Source organism: Molossus molossus, unplaced genomic scaffold (genome assembly GCF_014108415.1).
Source record: "Molossus molossus isolate mMolMol1 unplaced genomic scaffold, mMolMol1.p scaffold_m16_p_8, whole genome shotgun sequence".
NCBI classification, from domain to species: Eukaryota; Metazoa; Chordata; class Mammalia; order Chiroptera; family Molossidae; genus Molossus; species Molossus molossus.
Genome location: NW_023425402.1, coordinates 1,382,568 through 1,399,003, shown reverse-complemented (window position 1 = coordinate 1,399,003; position 16,436 = coordinate 1,382,568). Strand labels below are relative to the sequence as shown.

General features: G+C 43.0%; 1 long non-coding RNA gene across 1 annotated transcript; it reads left to right on the top strand.

The window, feature by feature from the left end:
* The first annotated feature begins 9,826 nt into the window (after window positions 1–9,826).
* On the top strand, window positions 9,827–13,926 carry LOC118620874. The gene is made up of 3 exons (XR_004957557.1): window positions 9,827–10,000; window positions 11,890–12,388; window positions 13,455–13,926. It is a non-coding gene; the product is annotated as an uncharacterized LOC118620874 (long non-coding RNA).
* Window positions 13,927–16,436: the final 2,510 nt, after the last annotated feature.

Below are 16,436 nucleotides of genomic sequence, written 5' to 3'. Positions count from 1 at the left end.
AGATTTCTGAAACTTTAAGGTATTCATTGTATAATTAATAGCTGATAATTATTAAATAAGGAATGTTTCCATTTGAACAAAGTATGAATGTTTTCAGGTCATTTTTGCTTTAATGAGTTTTATGAGCATCATACTTCCAAAATAAACTGGAGAAAATAGGTTTCAACATAAAAGACCCTTGCAAAATAATAAAAGTATTTTCTGTACTAGTGTACCACCTTAGTATAGAAATTTGCTAGTAAAATTTATTCAATAAATTATTTTGAAACTTTACTTTATATTCACATTTTCAAAGTTGTGTTGTTGTTTTTTTAATGAATTACAGCTGCAGATATGGTCGCACATATCGACAATGCTGCTGTTAAAACTGGTCTCCCGTCCCGTTTCTCTCCCCAGAAGCCCAGGTTACCCTTGTGGCAGACTGTGTTGATGTTTATCTTCATTTATTTCCAGTTAATATGAGTTTGGGTCATTATTCTCTGCTTCCCCACTGTGAAGGAGGAAGATGAGCTCCGTTCCTGTCTCCACCCGCCCCTTCAGTCTGAGTCCTAACATCACATGAGGACTTCGTAGGTTCATCATGTCTGTCAAAACTACACCCGGACAACTTTATCTTCCCTGGAGTCAGTGATGCCTGTCCCTTCTTTCTCTTTGTTTCCTTCACACATAACCAGCTGTCCAGTCTCAAGTGTGCAGTCCTCAGGTGCTCTGAGCATTGTCCCCTGAGCACTGCCTCCTGACGGGTCTGCACAGCTTCTCAGGTCTCGCTTCACCTTCAGGTCTGGAATGTTGGGTTGATCTATTTCTTTATCCCATGTTTTCCCTCTTCTTTTAAAAATTATTTTTATTTATTTATTTTATTGTTGACACTATTTCGCATGTTCCCCATTTTCCCTCCTTTGCTCACCTCTACCTCCGGCCCTCCTTTGCCCTCCCCATACTATTGTCTGTGTCCATGGGCCATGCATATATGTTGTTTAGCAAATCCCTTCACCATCCTTTCTCCTGTCCCCACGAGCCTCCCCTCTGACATTTGTCAGTCTCTTCTATGTACTTATGCCTATGGTTCTATTTTATCAGTTTATTTATTCATTAGTGAGATCTTATGGTATTTGTCTTTTTCTGATTGGCTTATTTCACTTAGCATAATAATCTCCAGGTCCATCCATGCTGTTGCAAAGGTTAAGAGAGCCGTCTTTTTCACAGCTGCATAGTATTCCATTGTGCAAATGTACCATGGCTTTTTTATCCACTCATCTATTGATGGACACTTGGGCTGTTTCCAGATCTTGGCTATTGTAAATAACACTGCTTTGAATATAGGGGTTTACAGTTTCTTTCTGATTGCTGTTTTGGGATTCTCGGGATATATACCCAAAAGTGGGATCACTGGGTCAAATGGCAGTTCCATTTTTTTTAAATCCTCACCCGAGGATATTTTTCTTTTTTATTTTTTCTTTTTCTTTTTCTTTTATTTTTTATTTTTTATCCTCACCCGAGGACATTTTTCCATTTTTTGTTCAGGTAGAGTGGGAGGGAGAGAGAGGAACAGAGAGAGAGAGAAACATTGATGCGAAAGGAACACATCGAGTGGCTGCCACCCGCACGACCAACCAGGGCCGGGGACAAACTGCAACTGAGGTACGTGCCCTTAGCGGGAACCAAACCCGGGTCTCTCCAGACCGCAGGCCGACGCTCTAACCGCTGAGCCAAACCGGCCAGGGCGCCGAGGATATTTTTCAACTTATCTTCAGATAGAGTGGAAGAGGGGGTGGGGGAGGGGAGAGAGAGAGAGAGAAAGAGAGAGAAACATCAATGTGAGAGAGACACATCGATTGGTTGCCTCCTGCATGACCCTGACCAGAGCTGGGGACCAAACTGCAACCAAGGTATGTGCTCTTGACCAGAATCGAACCCATGACTCTTTGGTGCATGGGCTGACACACTAACTGCTGAGTCAAACCAGCTAGGGTGGCAGTTCCATTAAAAAATTTTTTTCTTTATTGATTTTATTTTTTATTAAAAATTTTTTTCTTTATTGATTTTTAGAGAGAAAGGAAGGCAGAGAGTGAGAGATAGAAACATCGATGAGAGAGAACATTGATTGGCTGCCTCCTGCATGCCCTACACTGGGGATTTGGCCCACAACCTGGGCATGTGCTCTGACTGGGAATCAAACCGGTGACCTCTTGGTGCATGGGTCGATGCTCATCCACTGAACCATACCGGCCAGGTGGCAGTTCCATTTTTAATTTTTTGAAGAAGCTCTGTACTATTTTTCACAGTGGCTGCACCAGCCTGCGTTCCCAACAGGATACCTAGGGTTCCCTTTTTCCCGTGTCCTTGCCAGCACTTGTTTATTGATTTATTGATAACAGCCATTCTGACAGATATGAGGTGATACCTAATTGTAATTTTTATTTGCATCTCTCTGATGATTAGTGACCTTGAGTATTTTCTCATATGTCAATTGACCATCTGTGTGTCCTCTTTGGAGAAGTCCTTTGCCCATCTTTTAATTGGATTGTTTGTCTTCTTGGTGTTGAATTGTATATGTATTTTTAATATATTTTGGAGATTAACCTCTTATCAGATGAATCATTGGCGAATATGTTCTCCCATACAGTGGGTTCCCTCTTTCTTTTGTTGATGGTTTCTTTGGCTGCGCAGAAGCTTTTTAGTTTGATGTAGTCCCATTCGTTTATCTTTTCCTGAGTTTCCCTTTCCCTTGGAGGCATATTTGCAAAAATATTGCTATGAGAGGTGTCTGAGATTTTACTGTCTCTGTTTTCTTCTAGTATTTTTTGGGTTTGTGACTTACATTTAAGTTTGACTTTTTCTTGTGTATGGTGTAAGTTGGTGGTCTAGTTGCATTTTTTTTGCATGTACCTGTCTAGTTTTCTCAAAACCGTTTATTGAAGAGACTGCCTTTACTCTAGTGTACACTCTTGCCTCCTTTTTCAAATATTAATTGACCATAAAGGTATAGATTGCTTTCTGGGCTCTCTGTTCTGTTTCATTGATCTGTCTGCCCGTTCTTGTGCCAGGACCAGGCTGTTTTGATTACAGTGGCTTTGTAGTATGACCTGATATCTGGAATTGTGATCCCTCCAACTTTGTTCTTCTTTCTCAAGTTTGCTGAGGTTATTTGGGGTCATTTTTGGTTCCATGTAAATTTTTGTAATATTTATTCTAGATCTGTAAAATACATGATTGGTAATTTAATAGGAATTGCATTAAATCTGTAGATTGCTTTGAATAGTATGGACATTTTAATTATATTAATCCTCCCAATCCATGAACACTGTATATGCTTCTACTTTTTTATATCTTCCTTTGTTTCTTTCTTCAATGTCCTATAGTTTTCTGAGTACAGGTCTTCTAACTCGTTGGTTAAACTTATTCCTAGGTACCTTATTTTCTGTTGCAGTAGTAAATGGGATTGTTTTCTCATTCTGACGATTTGTTATTGGTGCCACCAATTTCTGGATATTAATTTTGTATCCTGCTACTTTGCCAAATTCATTTATTAGATGTAGTAGTTTTTTTGGTAGAGTCTTAGGGTTTGTTATGTACAGTATCATGTTACCTACGAAAATGACAGTTGTACTTCCTCCTTTTCAATTTGGATGCGTTTTATTTCTTCTTGTTTGATTACTGTGGCTAAGACTTACAGTACTGTGTTGAATAAGTGTGGTGAAAGTGGACATCCCTGTGTTGTTCCTGTTCTTAAAGGAAATGCTTTAAATTTTTGCCTATTGGGTGTGATATTGGCTGTAGGTTTTTCATATATGGCCTTTATTATGTTGTGGTATGATCCCTCTATTTCCACCTTGCTGAAAATTTTTATCATAAATGGGTGCTAGGTGTTATCGAACACTTTTTTTTTTGCATCTCTTGATATGATAATGTGAATTTTATCTTTCATTTTGTTTAATTGATACATCACATTTATTGATCTATGGATCAGTACCAGACTTGTATCCCCAGAATAAATCCCACTTGGTCATGGTGTATGATCTTTTTAATGTATTGCTGGATCTAATTTGCTAATATTTTGCTGAGGATTTTAGCATCTATCTTCATCAGGGGTACTGGCCTATAATTTTCTTTCTTTGTAGTGTCTTTTCTGGTTTTGGAATTAGGACAATGCTGGCCTTGTAAAAGGAATTTGGAAGTCTTCCCTCCTCTTGAATTTTTTGGAATAATTTGAGAAGGACATGTGCTAGTTGTTTTTTGACTGTTTGGTAAAATGTGCCTATGAAGCCATCCGGTTCAGGACTTTTGTTTCCTGGGAGCTTATTGATTACTGCTTCAATTTCATTAGTTGTTATCAGTCTATTCAGCTTTTGTGATTCTTCCTGATTGAGTTTTGGAAGATCGTGTATTTCTTGGAATTGGTCCATTTTTATTCAGATAGAGCGGGAGGGAGAGAGAGGAAGAGAGAGAGAGAAACATTGACGTGAAAGGGACACATCAAGTGGCTGCCACCCGCATGACCCAACCAGGGCTGGAGACAAACTGCAGCCAAGGTACATGCCCTTAGTGGGAACTGAACCTGGGTCTCTGTGGACCACAGGCTGACGCTCTAACCACTGAGCAAAACCAGCCAGGGCTCTCTGGGCATTTCTTATTGTTCTCTTTCTAGTTCTTTAAGTCATAGGATAAGATAGTTTATTAGAAATTTTTCTTATTTCTTGAGTAGACTTATAATGCTGTGAACTTCTCTCTCAGAGCTGCTTTGGCTGTGTCCCATAGATTTGGGATTGTTGTGTGTTCATTTTTATTTATTTCCAGGTAATTTTTTATTTCTTCCTTGATCTCATTGGTAACCCATTCATTATTTAATCACTTGCTATTTAGCCTCCAGGTGTTTGTGTTTTTGTTTTTTATTTTAGTTGATTTCTAGTTTTATGCCACTGTGATCCGAGAAGATGCTTGACATGATTTCAGTCTTGAATTTCTTAAAACTTATTTTGTGTCCTAGCATGTGATCTCTCTTTGAGATCGTTCCATGTACATTTGGGAAGAATGTATATTCTGCTGCTTTGGGATGAAATGTTCTGTAAATATCAAGTGAGTCCATCTGATCCAGTGTGTCTTTTAAGGTCACTGCTTCCTTGCTGAAGTTTTGTGTGGAAGATCTATCCAATGATGACAATGGGGAGCTATGACTGTATGGCCGCTGATCTCTCTCTAAAGTCCACTAAGAGTTTTTTTCTTTATATATTTAGGTGCTCCTATATTGGGTGCATATGTGTTTACAAGGATTATATCCTCTTGTTGGATCGATCCTTTTATTATTATCTAGTGACCTTCTTTGTCTCTTGTTATGGCCTTTGTTTTGATGCCTATTTTGTCATATATGGGAATTGCTGCCTCAGTTTTTTGTTTGTTTCCATTTGCATAGAATATTTTTTTTCCATCTCTTCACTTTTAGTCTGTCTCTGTCTTTTGTTCTGAGGTGGGTCTCTTGTAAAGAGCATGTATATGGGTCATGTTGTCTCACCCATTCAGCTGTCCTATGTCTTTTGATTGGAGCATTTAATCCATTTACATTTAAGGTTATTATTGAAAGGTACTTATTTATTGCCATTCTATCTTTATACCCATGTTCCTCTCTCTATTTTTTCTTCTTTTTTAAAAAATCCTCACCTGAGGATATTTTTACATTGATTTTAAGATAGAATGAGATAGAGGGAGGGAGGGAGAGAGAGAGAGAAACATGGATGTGTGAGAGACACTTTTATTGGTTGCCTCCCGCACAACCTTTATTGGGTCGGGGACTGAACAGCAACCCAGGTACATGCCCTTGACTGGAATCAAACCCATGACTCTTCGGTCCATGGGCCGACTCTCTAACTGCTGAGCCAAATTGGCTAGGACCTTTTCTTCTTCTTAAAGCAGCCCCTCTAGCATCTCTCCCAATGCTGGTTTGGTGATACTGAACTCTTTTAGCCTTCTTTTGTCTGGAAAGCTCTTTGTTTTGCCTTTCATTTTAAATGATAGCTTTGCTGGCTAGAGCAGTCTTGGTTGCAGGTTCTTGCTTTTCATCACTTTGAATATTTCATGTCAATCTCTTCCAGCCTGAAGTGCTTCTGTTGAGAGATCAGCTGCCTGCTTATGGGAGCTCCCTTGCGGGTAACTCACTGTTTCTCTCTTGCTGCCTTTAAGATTCTCTCTTTGTGATTAATCTTAGCCTTTTAAATTATGACGTGTCTTAGTGTGGGTCTCTTTGGGACTTTCTGTGCTTCCTGGACTTAGGTGACTTTTTTCTTCACCAGATTTGAGAAGTTTTATGTCACTCTTTCTTCAAGCACCTTTTCTATCTCTTTCTGGTGCCCTAGGTTGGGGATATTGTTATATTTCATAGTGTCTCAAAGTTCACTTAAACTGTCCTCATTTTTTATTTTATTTTATTTTTTGTTAATAATCACCTGAGGATATTTTTTCATTGATTTTAAACAGAGCGGAAGGGAGGGAGGGGAAGAGAGAGAGAAACATCCATGTGAGCGAGACACATTGATTAGTTGCCTCCTGCATGACCCTGACCAGGGCTGGGAATTGAGCCTGCAACCCAGGTACATGCCCTTGACCAAGAATCGAATCCATGACCCTTTAGTCCACAGGCCGATGCTCCAACCACTGAGCCAAACTGGCCAGGGAAAACTCCTCATTAAAAAAATTTTTTTTTCTTCTTGTTGCTCTGGTTGGGTGTTTTTTTTCTACCTTGTCTTCCAAATCACTGATTTGATCCTGTTTCATGCAGCCTACTTTTTTTTTTTTTTTTTTATCCTCACCTGAGGACATTTTTCCATTTTTTGTTCAGACAGAGTGGGAGGGAGAGAGAGAGAAACATCTACGTGAAAGGGACACATCGAGTGGCTGCTACCCACATGATCAACCAGGGCCGGGGACAAACTGCAACCGAAGTACGTGCCCTTAGCAGGAACCGAACCCGGCTCTCTCTGGACCGCAGGCCGATGCTCTAACTGCTAAGCCAAACTGGCCAGGGCCATTCAGCCTATTTTTAATTCTTCCAGTGTATTCTTGACGTCAGACATGATGTTCTTTATTTCCAACTGGTTCTTATTCATAATTTTTGTCATCTTTCATGCTGATGTAGTTCCCACTAAGTTCCTTGTAGTTACCATTAAGTTTTTGGTAGTTCTGCCTGGCCAGTGTGGCTCAGTGGTTGAGCGTCGACCCATGCACGAAGAGGTCACTGGTTTGATTCCCAGTCAGGGCACATACCCAGGTTGTGGGCCTGATCCCCAGTGGGGGGCATGCAGGAGGCGGCCAATCAATGTTCTCTCTCATCGATGTTTCTCTCTCTCCCTCTCACTTCCTTTCTCTCTAAAATCAATAAAGAAATAAATAGATAAATAAATAAATAAATAAATAAATAAATAAAACTGTATCTTTAAAAAAAAAAGTTTTTTGTAGTTCTAAGTACCTTGAGCATCCTTATAACCATTACTCTGAAGTGTATGACAAATTGTTTACCTCCATTTTATTTAGCTCTTTTTCTGGAGCTTCCTCCTTTTCTTTAATCTGGGGATTGTTTCTTTGTCTCCCCCAGTTTAGCTGTCACCTTGTGTTTGTTTCTATGTATTATATAGGACTGCTGTGCCTGTCAGTCTTTGTGGTGTGGTCTTATGTGTCCTGTGGGACCCAGTGGTGTGGTCTCTTTCATCTTCTGAGCTCTAGGAATGTTCCTTGTTTGGGTTATTGATTGTTGCTGTCCTCAACCCTGACCATGCTGTGCTGTTATACAGGTGCCGACAGAACAGAGCAAAACAAAACAGAAACATACAAAAGACCCCAACAACAGCAAAGACAACCACATGGAGGGACCTGGAGAGTATTATGCTAAGTGAAATAAGCCAATCAGAGAAAGGCAAATACCACGTGATCTCACTTATTTGTGGAATATAATGAACAAAAAAAGCTGATGAACAAAACAGACCCAGAGACATAGAAAGGAGTATGGTTCAGACTGACAGACCTCAGCGAAGGGGGTTGGGGGGAGGGGGAAGAGGGTGTCTGGCGGGAAAAGGAGAAACATCTGTAACAAAAATTAATTCAATAATAATAATACCACAAAAGATTATAGAATTAGAAAAGAGAACAACGAATAATTTAAGAAATCTGAGAAGAAAAAAAAAAGGGGAAGAAAAAGGATAGGAAAGGAGAGAAGAAAAAATAAGAATAAAGAACAGGAAATGGAAAATGGTGAGAAAAAAATATAAAAAGGAAAAATGAATAGAAAAGAAAAAATTAAAAGGAGAAACAGAAAGGAGAAAGAAAAAGTAAGAAAATGAAAGAGAAAAATAAGAGATATGAAAGAAAAAAGAATAACAAAGCAATAAAAAAGAAAAAGAAAATAATGAAAGGAAAAAAAACAAAGTGGAACTCATCTTGGCAGAGGTTAGTGCCCTCTGGGAGCTCCCTTTGGCCCCTGCTCTCGTGTTGACTGAGGCCGACTGTCCTGTGTGCTGTTTCTGGCCGCTGCAGGTACTTTGGTGCTAGCCACTGTCGGAAGCTGTCTGCATTGGGCTCTTGGCAGCCTGTTCACGCTTCAAGCCATTTGCAGTTTGTGGCTGCTTCTGCTGGCTTGGCAGCACCTGGGAGGGGCAAGGTGCACTCCAGGGCCAGCTTGTCTGCAAACGTCCCAGGACACCTCGCCACGGCCTCCGCCCACAGCCGCCTGCTGGCCAGCGGCCAGACTTAGTCACTGGAAAGGCTGCTTCTGAAAGGGCTTTGGTGGAATCCGGAGGATGAGATGTCTGGGTTTCCTGTGAGGGGGAGGTGCCTTTCAGACTCCAGGGAAGATGGGTGTGGCCCCCATCCCAGAGCCCCAGGTCTAAATCTGTCCGGAGCTCTTTTCCTGACTTGGCAGGGCAGAGCCTCTAGTATGCAGTCTCTGTGGGGTCTGCGGTAAGCTGGGGGTTTCTATCAGCTCTCCTGTGAGGGGGAAGTGCCAGTCAGGTTTCTGGGACATTGTGGGGAATGACCCCACCATAAAGCCAGTCACTACTGTCCCCTGAGACCGCCCGATCCTGTAGGCGTGGCCTCTGCTGCCGCCTCCTCAGCAGGGTCTGAGATGCAGGTGGGGCCAGCAGGCTGCGGCTGCGAGGAGGTGCGTGTGCCTCAGGAAAGGGCTGCTGTGGTCTGGGGTGGCGACTGAGTGCAGGTCCCCCCACGCCTTCCACCCCCCTCCCCTCCCAGTCTGCACCCACCCCCACCAAAGCAATGCCCAGGGTGAGTGGCTACAAGTGAAAATCTGGTACTCTGTTATTTTTTTGTTTTTTATCCTCACCCGAGGACATTTTTCCACTTTTTTGTTCAGACAGAGTGGGAAGGAGAGAGAGGAAGAGAGAGAGAGAGAAACATCGAGTGGCTGCCACCCACACGACCAACCAGGGCAGGGGACAAACTGCAACCCAGATATGAGCCCTTAGCGGGAACCGAACCCGGGACTCTCTGGACCGCAGGCCGACGCTCTAACCGCTGAGCCCACCCGGCCAGGGCTTATTTTGTTTTTTTTTTTAAGTGGTTTTGTCTTTGGCAGTGTCCAGCTCCTCACGGCAGATAGAAGCCCTGCCACCGTGCATGGCTGGATGACATGTGGGCCGCTCTTCCGGGCTCAGCTCTCCGGACCAGGGAGTCCAGCTGGGGTTCTGACCTCACTCCTCAGGAACAGCCCCTCCAGCCGAGACTTCCCTCTGCTGCCTGCCCTGCAGCCTGTGCAGCTGGGCCCGCCCCTCTGCAGACCCGCCCATCTGTCAGCTCCAGTGGTTTCTGACCGCCCCTGTTTACACATCTCTTCAGCCAGTCTGCAGTTGGAAATTCAGGGTGACGGTTCCTCAGTTTAGTTTTATTTTTAGTTTGGTTCTGAGAAGAGGTGCAAGGAAGGTCCACCTACTCTGCCGCCACCTTGAAACCTCCCTCTTCCTGACTTCATTTTGGTGGAACATCAATAGGTCCCTGAGAAGTGGTGTGTGGAAGTTGAATTTTTGAACTATCTGCAAATGTCTCTCCTACCTTCACACTTACTTGATAGATGCCCTGAGTCCGGAGTCTTGGTGGAAACAATTTTCCTTCAGAATTTCAAAGGCATTGTTCTGTTGCCTTCCTGCCCCCACTGCACTGCGGCTGTGCGAGCCGGAGTCCTCCGTACGTGGCCATGTAGGGGTCCTACTGTGTGCTCTTAATTTCTTGATATGCCTTCAGATGTTACCCCTCTCTTCCCATTGTGCTGATTAGCCCAATGGGCCCTGTTATTCTAGAAATTTATAACCTCAGTTCTGGGAAACTACTGAATTATTTCAATTATTTCTTATATATATATAATTTTGATTTATTCTTAGGAAAGGAGAGGGAGGGAGAGAGAGAAACTTTGATGTGAGAGAGAAACATCAACTGGCTGCCTCCCACACACATCCTGATTGGGGATCAAACCCTCAACCTGGGTATGTGCCCTGACCAGGAATCAAACCCTTGGCCTTTTGGAGTGTAGGGTGATGCTCCAACCAACTGAGTCAGGTTGGCCAGGGCCTGAATTATTTCTTGATGACTTTTCTCTCCTTCATTTTCTGTGCTCTCTCAAGCCTATTATCACCAGCCCTTGTCTCTCCTGAACTCCTTTACTGCGTACCTGTGATGTGTCAAAACGTCTAGGTTACGACAGTGGCAAGGTAAACAGTTTCTGTGCTCATGAGGTTTATATTCTGGTGGATAGTGAGAGGCAATGACTTAAAATAAAAAAAATAAAATAGTAATTTATTGCATATGCAAAGAACTAAAATAGGATTGTGGTGGATAGTGTACTTTATCATGGATGGTCAGAAAGGGTGTCTCTTCAAGGCTGAAATCCAAATGAGAAGGAAGGTCTGAGATCACACCAGCCAGAGTGAATGGCAAAGTCACAAGTCAGGACGAGGTGGGTACAGAAAGACTGTGCCCCTAGGGGACTTATGGGAGCAGGGCGAGCGGCCGGCGGGCGGAGCGGAGGCCTGTTGGCCTTGTGGAGCGTGCTGAGTTTGGTGCTTTCTAAGTGCCACCGAAGCGTCACAAGCCGAGGAGTAATGATCCAATCAGCAAGCACGAGCCCCTGTTATGTGCCAGGCCCTGTTCTTGTCCTGTGAGATGCATCACTGGGTTGTTTTGGTTCGGTTTTAGTTCCCCCTCAAGGAGCTTACTTTCTAGGAGGGTAGGCACAATAAGCATAGCAGACATAATCTATATGGTACATTAGAAAAGAAACACAGTGGACAGATAAATATGATTACTTTTTTCAAAGATCTGTTTAGAGAAATGCTTGCAGACGTGAAAGGAAGCAGGGTCTGCAGAGGCTTTGGGTCATTCAGGTGAGAACAGGAGAGGAGATAGACATCTGTAATGGGCTTGGAGGATCGAGTCAATAGCACTTGCTGGTTAGATGGAAACAAATTCCTGATAACTCCTGGATTTGGGTTCAGTCAAGGAGATGAAAATGAAAAGTAAGGATGATTGGGGAGGATGTTTGGAAGCAGAGGAGGTAGAACTCAAGACTTCTCTTTTGCTTGTGTTAAGTATGGGAGTATTGAGCACATAAACGAGAAGTCAAGCCGGGGATGGGTTAAGAAAGATACACAAAATGGAGCAGACAGATATTTGGGCGCGAGGGCTTGGCTCGTGCAGATGGGCCGGTGCCCAGTAGAGCTGAGCTCAGGGACTTAGACAAAGTGGAGAGACCAGAGGTCCCGTGAGAATCTTCCTGGAGGGATCATGAGCAGTTTTGAAGAAAAGCAGATTGAAGGATGAAATGATGACAGAAGCTGTGACAGGTGTGTTTCTTTCATCTCAATATTTATACTCCTTCTTTTTCTTTCTTTAATTACCCAGGACCTCCAGCGCTGAGTTGAATAGAAGGGATGATAGCATCTCTGTCTTGTTCCTGATATTAAAGTAATGCTTCCATTTTTCAGGTAGAATTATGAAGTATGTTAAATTCAATGTTTGGTGGGTGGTTTTGCAGTATATGCACTATAAGATAAGAAAATGTGATCCCCAGTTTATTAAGCATTTTCATTAGGAGCGACATATTGAATTACATCCTGTGCTTTTCTATTTCTGTAGAAGTGAGCATATTCTCCCCCTTTAATCTATTAATGAAAAACTGATGATTTTTTAAATATTAAACCAGTTTTACATTCTAGGGGTGAACATTGATGAGAGAGAAACATGGGGCATGTCCCCCACTGGGGATCGAGCCCACAACCTGGGCATGTGCCCTGACTGGGAATCAAACCAGGACCTCTCAGTCCATCGGATGATGTTCCATCCATTGAGCCCCACTGGCCACGTGATTTTAGCAGTGTTTTCAAAGAACAAGTTTTCAGCGGTACTGAACATTTTATTTCTTTCATTTCTATTTCATTTTTGTTCTTTTATCCCTTTCTTTAGGCTTGCTCTATTTTTTTCAACTTATTAAGTTAGACATTTAGTTTGACTCAGTGAGTTAGACATTAGTTTAATTTCACTATGTTTTTCTCTAGTATGTGCACCTGAGACTGAATTTTTATGTAATACTGTGGTAGACTGAAAGTTATGATCACAACATTCTTTGACGTTCTGCCCCTCGAGAGGTAGAGCTTCATTCCTCTGCCCTTGTTATGGGCAGGACTTGGGCAGTCACTGAACAAGTGGGCACAGAGGAGGGGACGTGTGTGAACTAGGAGCCGATGGCCCGGCCCGGCCTCAGGCAGTGCCGCTCCAGCTGTATCTTCACTGCAGCCTGGGGAGAGACCCTGAGCCAGAGCCCCCGGCTAAGCTGCTCCCAGATTCCTGACCCACAGAAACTGAGACAAGACACCTTTGTTGTTATAAATTGCTAAATGTGAGGATGATTTGTTATTATATTGCAATCACTAACTAATACAACTGCTTTAGCTACATCCAAACACTTTTGATGTTTTTACTGTCTTTTGGTTTTCATATTAAAAAAATTCAATTATGATTTCAGATTTGGTTTGTGAAAAATGTAGAAGTGTGTTTTTAAAGTTTTGTAAATATATAGGCTTTGAAAATTATCTTTGTTTTAGTGATTATGACTTTGTGCCGTTGTGCGTGGGGGGAGATGGGGCTTTCAGTGGACTTCTGATTAGTAAATAAATTGTGCAAACATTTACATTTTTCGAAAACATGTTTATTTAAATATTATTACCAGAGCAACTTTTATCAAGCAAGAAAATTGTTTAACAAAGCAGACAGCTTAAAGCATACGTTTTATTGGGTTCTACAGAGCATGGTCATAGTCTCTACAATTTAAGAATTTTGAAAGAATCTTTTGTTACAAATAACATTTGCAAGAACAGTTTTATGATGACAAAAAAATGAGCAGGGTGGTTATAGTTGAGTTGCCACAAAACTATGCCCAGGACTGATATTCTCATGGATGCCCTTGGCAGGACACCTTATCGGGACAAGCAGGAGAGAGCAGCACGCCCTGTGTCCGTGTGTCTCTCTGATAGTCCTCCTGCCGGCAGTTGCAGCTCAGAGAGCCAGCATCCATCCCAAAGACTAAACGCAGGAATGTAGTGTGTTAACAGCAGGAGAAGAGTCAGGCTGAGAAGCTTGAAAATGTACACATGGAAGAAGAAATTGGAAGACAAATTTAAACAAACAAAATAGGGGACATGTAGTGTTTTGCCTTGATGGTGATATTGCTTTGGCACCTAGGTCTTGGTCATTGTTCCATGAGTGCTCAGAAAGACTGCATTTTCACTAAGTTCAGGGTTTTGTGCATGCCCATTAGATGAATTTTATTTTGTCACTCAAATATGCTATGTCTTTATTAGAGGAATCTTATTTTGTAGTTCAAATATACAATATCCTTTTTGTCTTTAAATATTTTTTATTGATTTTTTTTTTTTTTTTAGAGAGAGAAACATTGATGTATGAGAGAAACATCTATGTGAGAAACATTGATTGGCTGCCTCCTGCACGCCCCCTACTGGGGATTGAGGCTGCACCTGGGCATGCGCCCTGACAGGACTTCTGAGTGGGTCCACACTCAGTCCACTGAGCCACACGGGCCAGGTTTTTTTTGTCTTTAAGTATCAATAACAGAGAGACATCTGCTACTGATTCTTGGTTTATCAGGGTGACTCTGACAATGAATCATTACAGTTTCCAACATTGTTGCTCTTACCAGAATGCTGTGTCCCTTCCTCTTCAGCTTGATAAAGCGCATCTTCTGTGATACTGATGCAGTTACATGGCCTTCCCCTTTGCCACCCCTGCCTGTCCTGTCCTGTTTACTCCTCCACTGCAACTGTTTCCTTGGTGCTTTTGCAGCCAGTATAGCCAGCTTCTTCTTCAGTCCAGAAGCCTGTATTTAGAGTTATTCTGTTTATATTTATTTTAATTATTGATAGATCAATAAATTTATAGCATTTTGTCATTTCTATTTCTCGTTATTTTTCTATGCTTTTTTCCTTTGTTGGGTTAAGCTTTCTTTAAAAAAATTTTTTTTTTACTTAAAAAAGGAGACTCCAGTCAGGATGGCGGGTAGGTAAATACGGTATCACCTTCTCCCACAACCACATCAAAATTACAACTAAACTACAGAACAACCATCATTCGGAACCATCTGAAGTCAAGCTGAATGGAAGTCCTACAACTACGGAATTAAAGCAGCAGCCATATCCAGACTGGTAGGAGGGGTGGAGGCGGACTGGCTGGTCCCACACCCACGTGTGGTGGATAAAATCAGGAGGACACCTCGGCTGGGAAGGTCCTCCTTGAGGAGTGAGGGGTCCCCATCCCACACCAGGCGCCCCACTCAGGGTTCAAGTGCCAGGAAGAGAATCCCCATCACTTCTGGCTGGAAAACCAGCAGGAACTGAGGCTCAGGGAGGCTGAGGCGGCTGGAGCCCCAGGCAGCTCCTCTTAAAGGGCCCGCACACGGACTTATCGGACTCACTCCCTCTAAGCTTGGAGGGGAGGCAGCTCGAGGGGCGCCAGAGACACACAGGGAACAACTGAGCTGTTTGGCCTCAGGACAAGGGCTGGAGAGGCAGCTTTCTCCTGGATCAGATGTGCTGGCGGAGGCTGATGTTCCTTTGGTGAGCCCTTCCCTGGGGCGGCAGACAGCCACCATATCTAGGACTCCAGGAACCTGGCTCACACTGTTTCCACTACCCTGGTGATTCTCTGAGGCCCCGCCCCACCCAACTTTCGGGCCCACCCAAGCTGTTTCCAAAGGCTTTACCATAGGATTGGCCTGTCTTGGATCCTGCTTCCGAGGTTCCTAAAATCTCTCAAACAAATGGCATCTGGTCTCAGCGAGCCCCATACCTCTGCTTAACTGGCCCCAGGCCTGGCACTAGGAGCAGCCAGCTTTGGTTCACAGCTTGGCTTTGCCTGGGCACCTCCAAGCCCAGCACAAGCAGCAGCCATCTGCACATGACTCTGTAGCTTATGCCTGGTGGCCCCAGGTAGAACACAAGCAGTGGCTGACCTTGCCCCAGAGCCAGCATACCCAGTGGACAGCTCCAAATCATGTCCAAGCACCAGCACCCAACCACCTCCACAAATGAAATACTCAAGGAGTGAACTCAGTGGGTACCAGAGCCCTGCTGAAGTAAGTCTTGCTCTGTGTGGTGGGCCCTGCGTAGCTGATCCTCCAAGGTAGTCAGAGGCCAGTGGGCAGTGGCCACAGCTGAACAGCCTGAGTAAATTCCTCCCATTGACGTACCAACAGCAATCAAGACTCAATTACAACAGAACGGTGTACAGTTCACATTAGGGGATGCACCTCGGGGGCCCAGCTGGGGTGATCAGGGAGGCTGTGCCACTGGATCTTACAGAACATCTACAATAATAGGCCACCCTACAAAGCCTAGGAGACATAGCAACTCTACCTAATACATAAAAACAATCACAGAAAAGCAGCAAAAATGAGGGGACAAAGAAACATGGCCCAAATAAAAGAAAAGAACAAAACTCCAGGAAAAGAATTAAACAAAATGGAGATAAGCAATCAATCAGATGCAGAGTTCAAAACACTGTTTATTAGGTTGCTCAAGGAACTTAGTGAGAACTTCAAGGAACTTAAGGAGACCTCCGAGGAACTTAGTGAGAATATCAACAACATAAAAAAGGACCAGTCAGAAATGAAGGATGCACTAACTGAAATAAAGAATAATTTACAAGGAATCAATAGTAGAGTAGGTAAAGCCAAGAAGCAAACCATTGATGTGGAATATGAGGAAGTAAAAAACACCCCATCAGAACAGCAAAAAGAAAAAAGAATCCAAAAAACTGAGGATAGTGTAAGAAGCCTCTGGGACAACTTTAAGCATGCCAACATTCGCATCATGGGGGTGCCAGAGGAGAAGAGAGAGAGCAAGAAATTGGTAACCTATTTGAAACAATAATGACAGGAA